Source organism: Pleurodeles waltl, chromosome 11, assembly GCF_031143425.1.
Source record: "Pleurodeles waltl isolate 20211129_DDA chromosome 11, aPleWal1.hap1.20221129, whole genome shotgun sequence".
NCBI classification, from domain to species: domain Eukaryota; kingdom Metazoa; phylum Chordata; class Amphibia; order Caudata; family Salamandridae; genus Pleurodeles; species Pleurodeles waltl.
Genome location: NC_090450.1, coordinates 475,395,233 through 475,407,417, shown reverse-complemented (window position 1 = coordinate 475,407,417; position 12,185 = coordinate 475,395,233). Strand labels below are relative to the sequence as shown.

The window sequence follows — 12,185 nt, the reverse complement described above, 5'->3', positions numbered from 1 at the left end:
AAGGGGAGAAGTCCTGATAATCAGGAGCACAAGTCCTCACACACCACATTTGGTGTCATGCTTCATCATAGGACAGCTCCTCGTCAGGCCGGCACTGCAATGCCTGACGGGCACCCCCCGAAGGGGGGCTCTTTGCCGGAGATCTTTTAGTTAATGATGAAGCCGCGGAACCACATGTGGGTCCGAAAAAGAGGAAAGAGAAAAGACAAGAAGAGGATAAAATTGGCTCAAAACCCTCACTAAATAATTTATTGTTCGCTGTTGGGAATTGGTCAAGATTAAAAAAGTAGCAAGGGAGTGAAACAAGAGGTAATGCTCAAACACTCGTACAAAAATCAAAACAAAGGAAGACGGTAATTATCCGAAGTCCCTCAGTATAAGGTCAATATACGGTCGACATGTTTCGCGTCTCTCATGGTCCAACAGGATCCCTTGACGCTTCTTCAGGACCTATTTATTCATTGGACTTCTCCAATTGAAAACAAAGGAAAATTCATCAGCTCCTGCAACCTAACGCTCACAGTCAAGACGTCATTAACTTGTGCTCCTGATTATCAGGACTTCTCCCCTTTCCCGTTCACCAGTTTTGGAACAGTGTATTATATTATATTATCAGTTTGACTGGAGGGTGTACACTGGACCACATAATCCTCCGATCCCTTCTCTTTATTTGAAGCACACTATAAATATCTCCAGAACTGTGTTCATGGATTTGCAAGCTGGAGGACTTAACTTTTACTCCAGGTAAGAGTCTGTACACAAAGGTAGTCTAGCATAGTCCAAACACATTCTTGTGTCCAGAGAAACCTGCTAAGAAAAGTGTAGTGGTGGATGCTAAATTGGCTGGCATTGGATGGCAGTATTACAATATTCACCAATGAGCCCATAAACCACAGCTTTGGTTACTCTAGAAATCCAGGCCTACATTTGAGTATGTTAGACTTGAGCAAAAGGATGGGATTTCCAACCTTACCCTGAAATAATCCACCCCAAGGATGTTTGGAATCCAACCCCAGTCAAGGGGAGAAGAACCTCCAGTTAGACACCCCAGAAATTGTGTAATCTTAGAAAGACATGTTGGAAAATCCTGTTGGAAAGTTCTAGCCTCTGTGGCACAAACAAGTCCACGGTGTAAGACCCCCTTGGCCTTGTGTGTTCCTGAAATACCAAAGGGATGTGCCTCCATGGACTGTGATTTGTCAAGTACTTTGAGTTACAATGTTTCAACACATTTACCTGCATTGCAGGTGCATAGCTGGGGCCAGCTTTTTCCATAGTAGTAACATTACAGGTGGTTACTGTACTAGATCTTGATCTCTTTGTCCATCCTGAAAAAGATGCATTATTGGACCACCTCTTTGTCCAGTCATTTGACTTCCTGGCTGTACAGTGACCACAAGGGAACAATTTTCAAGCCTAGTTGCGAGCTGTATGTGTTCCTTATTCAAGCCAGGGTGGTCATCTACTTAAACAAACACAGCTGAACACTTCAAAAGAGTAATTATGTAGTTCAGGATATATCAAACTAAGCATATAAATCAAAATATGCTAACAAAAGCATGCCAATGCAGAGTTTTTTTAAATTCCAGACACAAAATCTCAGCAAATGCAGTTATCAGCTTGCAGGGATGTGGAATTCCTATCGCCCGATACATCTTGTTTGGGGTCAAGGGCAACAAGTTTTTATGTTTACTTTGTCCTTGGGACAAGTAGGCCCAACCCTCTGCAGCACAAACTCTTTGGCTGCTTGTTTATAGAGAGTGGAACGCTCTGCAGTTGAGGTAATGTGTTTCCAGAAGATAATGCTGTTCGAACTTGTATTTATGGTTCATTATTTGAAAGCCTTCATTATTAGGGTGAGTGCTGTAAATAAATGTTTTAAGGTAACACTTCACTACTGACGTTGGTTCCAGTACAAAAAAAAAAAAAAACGTGTATACACATGTTTGAAAAGTTTAGGGTATGAGGCTAAGTATAATGCTCCCAGAATGCTCTCTGATTAGATGCAAATGAAGTGTCATTTAGTAAAATGTGTTGATGCATGCTAGTATTTCCCAAAAATATTTCTAATGGAAAATCAGTGTAACCATTTTCAACACGAATATGGGAAGCATGAAAATAAACAAACACTGACAAAGCCAACTGGTCTGACATATTTTTATAAGTCTTTTAGTTTCATCAATGCTTGTCTTGTTTTGACATGGCTTTTGTAACACTTTATTGTTGTGAGAGCTACCAGGCCCTCAACATTGTACCAAACACTGGCAAAACCCCCCCAAAACGTTTTTGAACTCTAAAAGCACACGTTGCCACCAGTGTCATAACAAAGGCCCCGCAGCCGCCCTCCAGGTGGCCCCTTCAGCACAGCACCTGCCCTGAGTGAGTCTGGAGAGGGGGCTCCTCCATGTTCTTTGCAAAGGGGCACCCTCCAGTTTCGTTACGTCACTGATTGCCACTGTAGTTCCTGACACTGAACAAAACTACTTTGTGTGCCAATATGCTCCTTGTGGAAGAGCAGAATGCGATCACTCACAGTAAAGCCAGCCGAAAGAAAGAGAAATAGAAGTTTAATAAAGACAAAATGTCTTTGTTAACACCAGACCTAATTAGGGACCAAGACCCACATGTAGGTAGCTTTTTGCATGTCGCAAACAGCGGCTTTCGCTGTTTGCGACGTGCAAAAAGCACATTGCGATGCACAAACCCAGTTTTGCGATTCAGTAACCTGGTTACCGAATCGCAAAACGGGTTTGCGACTCGCAATTAGGAAGGTTGTGTTCCCTTCTTAATTGCGACTCGCAGTGCAATCTAGGATTGTTTTGTGACCGCGAACGTGGGCGCAAACCAATCGCAGTTAGCACCCATTTCAAATGGGTGCTAACACTTTCGCAAAAGGGAAGGGGTCCCCATGGGACCCCTTCCCCATTGTCAATGTCACTGTAAACATTTTTGCAGAGCAGGCAGTGGTCCTGCGGACCACTGCCTGCTCTGATAAAATGAAACAAAAACGTTTCATTTTTAATTTTTGTAATGCAACTCGTTTTCCTTTAAGGAAGCAGTCACAGACATGGTGGTCTGCTGTCTCCAGCAGGCCACCATTCCTGTGAGGGCCGCTATTCGCAAGGGGGTCGCAAATTGCGACCCACCTCATGATTATTCACTAGGTGGGCATTTGCGAAGCCCTTGCGAATCAGAGATGGTGTCAGGGACACCATCCTACATTCGGATTTGCGACTCACAAATTGCGAGTCGCTCTGACTCGCACTTTGCGGGTCGCAAATCTGAACTTACCTACATGTGGCCCCAAATTCTTAAAGAAAGTCACAAAAGTGCACCCATAGTATATGTCGTACCCCTATAAAATATTTGTGAACTGTATTTTAGCATGGGTAAATACGCATGTGTAGATTTGCTCATGTGAAAATCTATTGAGCATTTGCAAGTTCATTTTCCCTCCGGCCACTTTCTTCCCAACTCTGGAAGAAGTTCTAATTCTGCCATTGTCAGGAGTAAATGTCCAACCTTTCTTATTATGGGAAAATATTAGAGAGAAGCTGGTGAAAATCTTTAAAACATGCAGGTTGGTAGGTTTGTAGACTCAAAGGCATTCCAGCCATGGAACTATTGCTTACTGCATCCTCCAGCCCCAGTATGCAGATCTGCAGAAAGGTGGCAAAATAAGGAAACTTCTACAGTAGGGATTGACACTGCAAGTATTCAAGCCCTACTATGGTAGTAGTCCTGGCATAATCAGAGAGGCTATTATCAGAGCTCTTACATAATGAGATTGCTGCCATAATTTGTCGCCACACTACATGGCACCAAAGGGACAAGTAGATCTTTTTACAGGACAAGTAGATTTGAGAAGCAACCTGTCCCCTGGACAAGTAGATATTTTAATAAATTCCACACCCCTGCAGCTTGGCATTTGAGACTCTTCTAAATGGGTTGGTTCCTGAACTGAATCCCACTGATCACGCTAACCCTGCAGGCTGATATGATTGCTGTGAAATTGCCATAATTCCCCAAACTATTATGTAAGGAAATCTTGTGAACTACATGAGGACCAATACCCTTTGAAAGGACTACATGGAGTTTCAAAGGTGAGCTAGGTGTCCCAGCTGGACGGCAGACATTCTTAATCTCTGCCAATGAGTCTTTAACAACAGGGATACTGAAAAAAGAGATTTGTGAAGGACAATTCCTGTGCCTAGTAATAACTGCAAAGGATATGTTAATGGGAGAGAAGTGCAGCCAGCTTGACAAAGCAGGGAAGATATGGAAGTGATGTGTCCTCACTGGAGTGGATGAGGCTTTGCACCTTTTTGTTTGAAAAAAGAAATTAATTGTGAAAGGGTGAACCATTATATAATAGTGTGTAAACATGATAAAGGCACTACTATGCAGCTCAGCATTGTTCCACACTGAGCTGCACAGGAATCTTTGGAACAAACACTGCAAATCCAGGTACAATGTCTTCATAAAGTATTGTGGGCATGGACAAACCACAAGAGTTGCCTTATAACAGCATATAGCTTTGGTAGACTCAGTTAGACATATGTGCTTTTCTAATATATTTATAACGTGAAAATGCACCTGGCACTGGAGTAATTAGCTACACCCAAGAAAGAGTGAGAGAAAGAGAGAGACAGAAGTGTCCTTCGGATGGCTTTCCCCCAAACATTTTGCCTGCTCGCCTCCACTTTTTGCTGTATTTTTAGTTGGTCTTAGAACTCTGAGCACTTTACAACTGCTGACCAGTGCTGAAGTGCATGTGCTTCCCTTTTATTACATATAAGTCACCCCTAAGTTAGGCCCTAGGTAGCCCATAGGGCAGGTTTCTATGTAACTAAAAGGTAGGACATGTACTTCTAGATTTACATGTCCTGGTAGTGAGAAAGAGCCCAATTAAGTTTTCAGTACTGTGAGGCCTACTCCTCTCATAGGCTAGCATTGGGAATTCCTTAATACACTTTTAAGCTTTAATTCCTGATCAGAAAGGAGTAGCTGCATCATGTTTCATATAATATAGAATGGTAATGATAAATCCTCTTTAATGGTAAAGTCGGATTTAACATTACTCTTTTAGAAATACTCTTTTAGAAATACTGCTCTGTGTGCCTTGCAGCCTGTCTCCAATACACGTCATGGGTGGGTGACAGCTGCACTTCGTGCATTTTTCTAGACAGCCACAAACACAGGAAGGGTGGATGTGACAGACTTCATCTTTAGTCATCTGCATTCTGATAGCTCTTCTTGGGTAAGAAGTGAGAGGGGGAGTTGACACACATGACTAGAGAGTGCCTGTCCCCACACAAAGGGCTGATTACCCCCTACTGGAGCCAGGGCTCGAAAGAAAGGACCTCTGTACACTTCAGAGATTCTTCTTTGAAGTCACCCCCACTTTGAAGGCACAAGTAGCTATATGTACTGGACCTCCAACACTACTAAATCAGTACACTACTGGACCTGTGAAGAACTCTGCCAGGAGTAAAGACTGACACATCGCTGCTGCCACTGAGGACAAGGACTCTGCAACGTTGATGGCAGTGCTCAAAATTGACGCATCACCACCACCCCCACGCATCACCTTTGCATCACCTCCTGAGCAGCTCAACAACGATGCATCACCTTCATCACAAAGGGTTCGACGCTGCACCTCGAAGATACCACATTGACCACTGCATGGCTTAATGACGATGCATCCCCTGGCTGCACGGATTTAAAACAACACATGGCCTTTGCAAAGCTAACCTCCAACCAAGGATCTTCCTCAGCGGGCTCTGCGCGGGTCCTGTAGACGGCCTGCCCTCCATTGTGGTCGGCCTGAACTTTTGATGTACCTCAGATTTAGAGTGACCTCAAGTAACCTTTTAGCGCTATTGACTTCTAAGCACTACTTCTTGGATTATTCTTTAAAAATTAATCACTCAACTTCTATGTATTGGATTTTTAACATTTTGGTCTTGTTTTACTAATAAAAATAGAATCTAATTTTCTAACCCTGTGTGGAGTATTTTTGTGGTGTTTTCATTGTGGTACTGTGTGTGTTGCACAAATACTTTACACATTGCCTCTTTAGATACGCCAAAACTGAGAAAGAGCAGCCACCAGAACTGTTCTGGCATATCCTGTGGACTGCTAGCAGGCAACTGAAGGCAGATTTGAATGGCCTAGCATTATTGTGGTGAAAGAATCTCTGTTGAAAAAATCTGAGACTGAGCAGTGGAAACCTCAGTGGACTAGGCACAAAATGGTTAAAATAATGTGACTCAGAAAAGGTACACAGTGCAAAGAAGCTGAACAAGGAGAAAGATGAGAGTGGACAGGGAGCTGAAAAATCACAGTGCCACTGTACTTTGGATTCTTGATAGTCTGGACATTGACAGCACCAAAAGCGCCCTAATAAAGAGAGTTTTAATAATCCAGATTTGAAAGAATAATGGCTTGGTGAATAGCAATAGGAGGATAATTTTACAAGGAAATCACATATGATAGAAACAAGAATAAGAAACCTTGCTAATGTGGGAAGATAAAGAAAGAGACTGATAAGAGTAGAAACCCATGTTCCTACGTAAGGGCACAGATGAAGGAATAGAGACCAGGTCTGCAAGCCACCTATTAGTGGACCTGTTTGCAGAACCTCTACAGACAATGAGGATCTCGGTTTTGCCAGTTTTGATTTGTAGTGAAGTATGTCAAATTCACAAGACCACTACCGAGAGGCAGGAGATGAGATTTGCATGGGAGATGGCCTCCGTTAAGTCAAAGAGCATCAGAATGTGTCAGAATCTGAGAATCGTAGGCACAGGTCATGAAAGAAAGACCAGGAGAAACAAACACTTCAAATAATGTGGGACTAAGTGAAGATCCATGAGGAATATCATGCTTGACTTATTTGAAAGAAGATCTGAAAGGGGACAGGTGGATGCAGTGTGAGCAGTCAGCTAGGTACAAGCAGCAGTCCAAAGAAGCATGTGGTCTCCAATACCAATGTTCGAAAGACAGGACAGCATGATCTTGTGCCCCACCATGTCAAAGACAGCAGAATGGTCGAGAAGGGTGAGGCAGCTGTGACTCTCTGATCCACCCGGATTATAAGGTCAGGCAAATTTGCAACTAGAGAGGTTTCATTACTGTTTTGGGGGGCAGAAGCTTAATTAGCAAGTGTCTAAAGGTTTTTGGGACTCTAGAAAATTTGAAAGTAATTTCTCTTCAGGATCTTGCTGGGTAAGGGAAGGAGAGATATGGGGTGTATTTTGCTACAAATTATGCTATCCTCCGATGGATTTTTCAATAGAGGAACAATGAGCACCTGTTTCCACGCCATAGGCACTGTATAACTGGAGAGAGAGAAATTGCAGTGTTCTTGAAAAGCAGGACGGGCTGCAGTAGGGCTAAGGTAACTACATGTTAGCCGGACAAGGGTCAAAGAGGGAAGTAGGGGCCAAATTTACAAAACTGATACCCAGCACAGCGCAGCAACATAAAATGCTGTGCTGCGTGACGGGGAGCAGAAGAGCGCCATATTTACAAAGATATGGCACTCTCCTCCCCTCTCTCTAGCGCTAGCGCTGATTTCAGTTGCTGTGTGCCTTGCACACACCTTTGTGCCATAGTGCAAAGGTGTGTGCATGAGTCTATAATAGGTTTTGTACTAGAAGGGTACCCTTCCAGTACATAATACTACTTAGACACACTTTACAACTTTTCCCACTTTGCATCTGTGCTGCACAGTTCAGCACATATGCAAAGTCATAAAAGAAAGGAGAAATGTATACATTTCTCCTTTTAACACCTGCTTTCAAATGGCAATAACTTTTGGTGCAAATCCCTGTCTATTATTGTCTGTAGATACGGTCTGGCATCCAAAGGCATGGATGATTGCACTGGAAAGCCCATGTACCACCCATGTAACGCCCCCTCTGCACTATGTAATGCATAATAGTGCTTCGCCATGCTTAGCAAGACTTTTAGAGTACTTTACAAAAGAAGTTTTACGCTGAAAAGGAAATTGGGGAGAAAAAAAAATTGTGCTGATTAGTGTCACTTTTGTGACACGAACTCAGTGCAAAATGTATGGAAATCTCCCCCTTGATTTGGTAGTAGATACATAGTGCAATGTTGTTTCAAGTAAAATAAGGGGAAACAAGCTAGAGAGGGACCTGCAGGTGTAGCTGGAACAGACAGACGGATCACGGGAGTCAGAGGGGAGACAGACTCCTGAGCTGGGAAAGAACAACAGACTTTAATTACCTTATTATGAAAATATTAGGAAGATCATTACAAAGAGATTGGGAGGGTACTGCAGAAGGAAGGAGTAGCAATGGAATGTACAATCTTATGTATCTATCTACATTTGTCATGCTCTGGCCACAACAACCAATGGATTCCTAATAAATTCAAAGTATACCACACAAGTATCAGTCTACACCACTTGTCATGCACAGCTGTTTTGGGGGATCCCGCTCAGCACAAGCATGTTTAAAGAAGGCAAAAAGTCTGTATTAATTATAGTGAAAACCGCATTGGTTCCCACAGTTGCCTAATGCTGCATGTCAGTTTCATTCAATGACCTGTTGTCTTCAGTAGTTACACCCTCCCAACTTTCTCTTAAACACAGTTTTCTCCCATCCCAATATGTGACAAAATCTAGGGAGGTTCTGAATATAGCTCCATCAACCAGTCTCTGCATGCTCCGTATGGTATAACCGCTATTTGGGATCTGCTTGTGGTATTTATTTCATGTCTACTAAACCCTGCCAAAGGTGATGGAACATAAGCCTTTGTATCGCCTTATAGTGAATGGCCACTGAAATATCACCTCAAAGAAGCAAGACAGTATGTCCATTATCCGTGCTGATTTACTTGGCAAAATCATTTTCATTCCCATTATCACCCAGGTCTTTCTTATATTTCAAGGTATTCCATCTTCGACATATGCACCATACAATCGAAGAATTCCATCTTCTGCAGACAGGTTATCATTGTTTTGTTTTCAACTTGTGATTTTTCAGTTAGTATCTAGGTTTCAAGTCAAAAGTCCTGGGATAGCAAGTAAAAATGCATTACCATGCATCTGTTTGTCATTTTATGTCCTGCCTGTGTTTTTCAACAGTGGACTTGACAATCTGTGAGTGGGCATTGGGTGCCAAGTCTTCCTGCACTGAATCACTCTATTTGTAGCAGGGGTAGATCAGCATGTGCCACACACAACTGAGGGGATACAATAGTAGTAGTAGTAGTAGTAATAGTAGTAATTGATACACTGGACACTGGACTATGCAAACAAATTTCCTGTATTGTTTATTGGAAGTATTCTTACCATGTCTCATATGAAACATCCCTTCAGTCTCCTTACATTTGCCGCCAGGTGCCTGTAATTTAGTACGGGGTGTGGAGTGTTTTGTGTGCATGTCTGATGTTAAAAATGTGTTGTGTACTATGCAGGATCAAGAGTGTTGTGCACAATGCAAAGCTCACATAAGGTGGATTTGTTTTACTTTGTGGATGTGACATTCTAAATGGTACTGTCCCTGAGTGTCAGTTCCAGAGCCCTGTTCATGTCTTAGTAAGCAGCTATAAAATACATTTATTTCATTCCATGCCAGTATCTTTCCAGTAACAGTAACTGAGGTCACTTCCCTTTTACGTTGTGCTTTGCATCCTCTAGTGACTATACAATCTTGGGAGAAAGAATCTGACTTTCTCAAGCCATTTGTTAAGGACTGGATGCTAATAAGGTCTCCTTTTTGATTCCCTCAGTAAAGTGTGACTTCCCAATTGCACCCTGCACTAAACACAGTGAAGTGTCTCCTTAAGAGTGTACCAGTTAGGAAGACAAAGAACACCCTTGGCAGCCTTATTGCTCTTGACTAAAAATTAAGATCTATACTGAAAACGACAAGCACCAAAACAAACTTTCCCTAACATCAAGGGAGGGAAACGAGCCAAGCAATCCATTGAAACGTCTGGTGTCAAAAAAAACAAATGAAGAACAAAATGGGAGCAAATGAGGGTGAATGTGAAAATAAGGGAGTGAATGCACTGAAAGCCATACATCACCCTTTAATGCCTCTCTTATATATGATGCAAACCAGAACGTAAATCACTGGAGAAGTCTCAATTTAAGTTCCAATTGGAAGCCTCGTGCAGCAAAAAGACCGCCATCTTGGAAAGAGGACTTCATAAGGATTGGCCGTGTTCCTTACTTCCAACACATGAGCCCAGTTAACAAAGTTGCCAAAGTGGCTGTGCTGCACTGCACTGGGTTGCGTGAGAGGGAGAGCGCAGAAAGCACTATATCTACAATGGTATAGCGCTCTCCTCCTCTCACCCTGGCATTGGCTCTCAGTTAGGCTGCCAAGCGCCTTGCGCACACACCTATGTGCCTGCGATAACACTTCCTCCCAAGATGTCCCCGTAACTACTCAAGGAGTCCAATGCCAGCCCTCTCCATGTCTGCATACGTGTGATTCAAGGAACCCAAAAAGAAAAAGATAACTAGAGGAAAGATGTTGGGCAGGGACCGCAGCTAACAGCACAGTAACAACAGGGGCACTTCTCTCGACAGGAGGAGAGGGGTGGGATCATCAGGCCAGAAATAGCGACTGATTTGTCAAAAAAAAAGGGCAAGCAGTACAAAGCCTCAAAAGAGAGAGAGAGAGCGACACCGACACGCAAGGAAAAAGGAGAGAGAGAGAGAGAGAGAGAGAGAGAGAGAGAGAGAGAGAGAGAGAGAGAGAGAGAGAGAGAGAGAGAGAGAGAGAGAGAGAGAGAGAGAGAGAGAGAGAGAGAGAGAGAGAGAGAGAGAGAGAGAGAGAGAGAGAGAGAGAGAGAGAGAGAGAGAGAGAGAGAGAGAGAGAGAGAGAGAGAGAGAGAGAGAGAGAGAGAGAGAGAGAGAGAGAGAGAGAGAGAGAGAGAGACGCTGACATGAAAGGGAAAAAGAGAGAAAGAGGCTGACATGGAAGGAAAGAAAAGAGAGATGCCGATACAGGAGAAGACGGAAAATGAACATCGATCGGAGCATGAGTAGACTAAGGAGGGAAAGCTCCAATCCAGCAGCACAAAGAAGAAAGAAAAGCAGTCCCCGGATGACAGCGAGGCATAAGAAGCCCCAAGGTCTGGTTTGACACTGAGTGGTGGATGCCGCCAGAAACACCTCTACAGCCCGCCACAGCGCACTCGGTGAGTGAGCGGAACATGGGGTCAGATGTAGCAAAGGGTTTGCGACTCGCAAACAGCGAAAAATGCCGTTTGCGAGGCGCAAAAGCCTCTTTGCTATGCAGAAATGCATTTTGCGAGTCGGATCCGACTCGCAAAATGCATTTCCGACTCGCAAATAGGAAGGGGTGTTCCCTTCCTATTTGCGACTCGCAATGCGATTCAATTCCACTTGAAGTGGATGGTAACCCAGTCGCAAACGGGAAGGGGTCCCCATGGGACCCCTTCCCCTTTGTGAATGGACACAAAAATAATTTTTCAGAGCAGGTAGTGGTCCTATGGACCACTGCCTGCTCTGAAAAATACCGAAACAAAAGGTTTCGTTTTTTTTTCTAAGTGCAGCTCATTTTCCTTTAAGGAAAACGGGCTGCAGATAGAAAAAAAAAACTGCTTTATTAAAAAGCAGTCACAGACATGGTGGTCTGCTGACTCCAGCAGGCCACCATCTCCGTGAGTGCCCATACTCGCAATGGGGTTGCAAAATGCGACCCACCTCATTAATATTAATGAGGTGGGTCTTTGCGACCCCATTGCGAGTTGCAGAAGGTGTCTGAGACACCTTTCTGCATACCAAATTGCGAGTTGCAATTTGGCTTTTTCTTACATCTGGCCCATGGTGAGGAAGTTGCATAGTGGATTTTTGTGCACGAAATGGGAAAGGAGTAGCTTTGAGACATTGCCACTGCATGAGTGGGGTGGGGGGGGGGCCAAACCATACTAAAACCTCTTGTGAGCAGGGCATTAGAATTTTTTTTATTCTATATTCATACTTGAAATGTCCTTTTGATGCCCTGGGCTTTTCTGCCAGTGCCATGCGATAGGATTTACAAGAGAGAAAAGAGACACAAGATTACATTAGCCTTCAGCGCAGGTTATCTGGTGACGGGAGGATTTAAAAAATAGTAGAATAGTTCACTCACTGCAGTATACCTGTTTTTTGTTTTTTTTTGTTTGGAACTGGC

General features: G+C 43.4%; 1 protein-coding gene across 1 annotated transcript in view; it reads left to right on the top strand.

Moving 5' to 3' along the window:
* The window catches only part of LOC138265791 (probable E3 ubiquitin-protein ligase RNF144A), a 145,819-nt gene that overhangs the window by 60,461 nt on the left and 73,173 nt on the right, over positions 1-12,185 (top strand). The gene's annotated exons all lie outside the window — the stretch shown is intronic.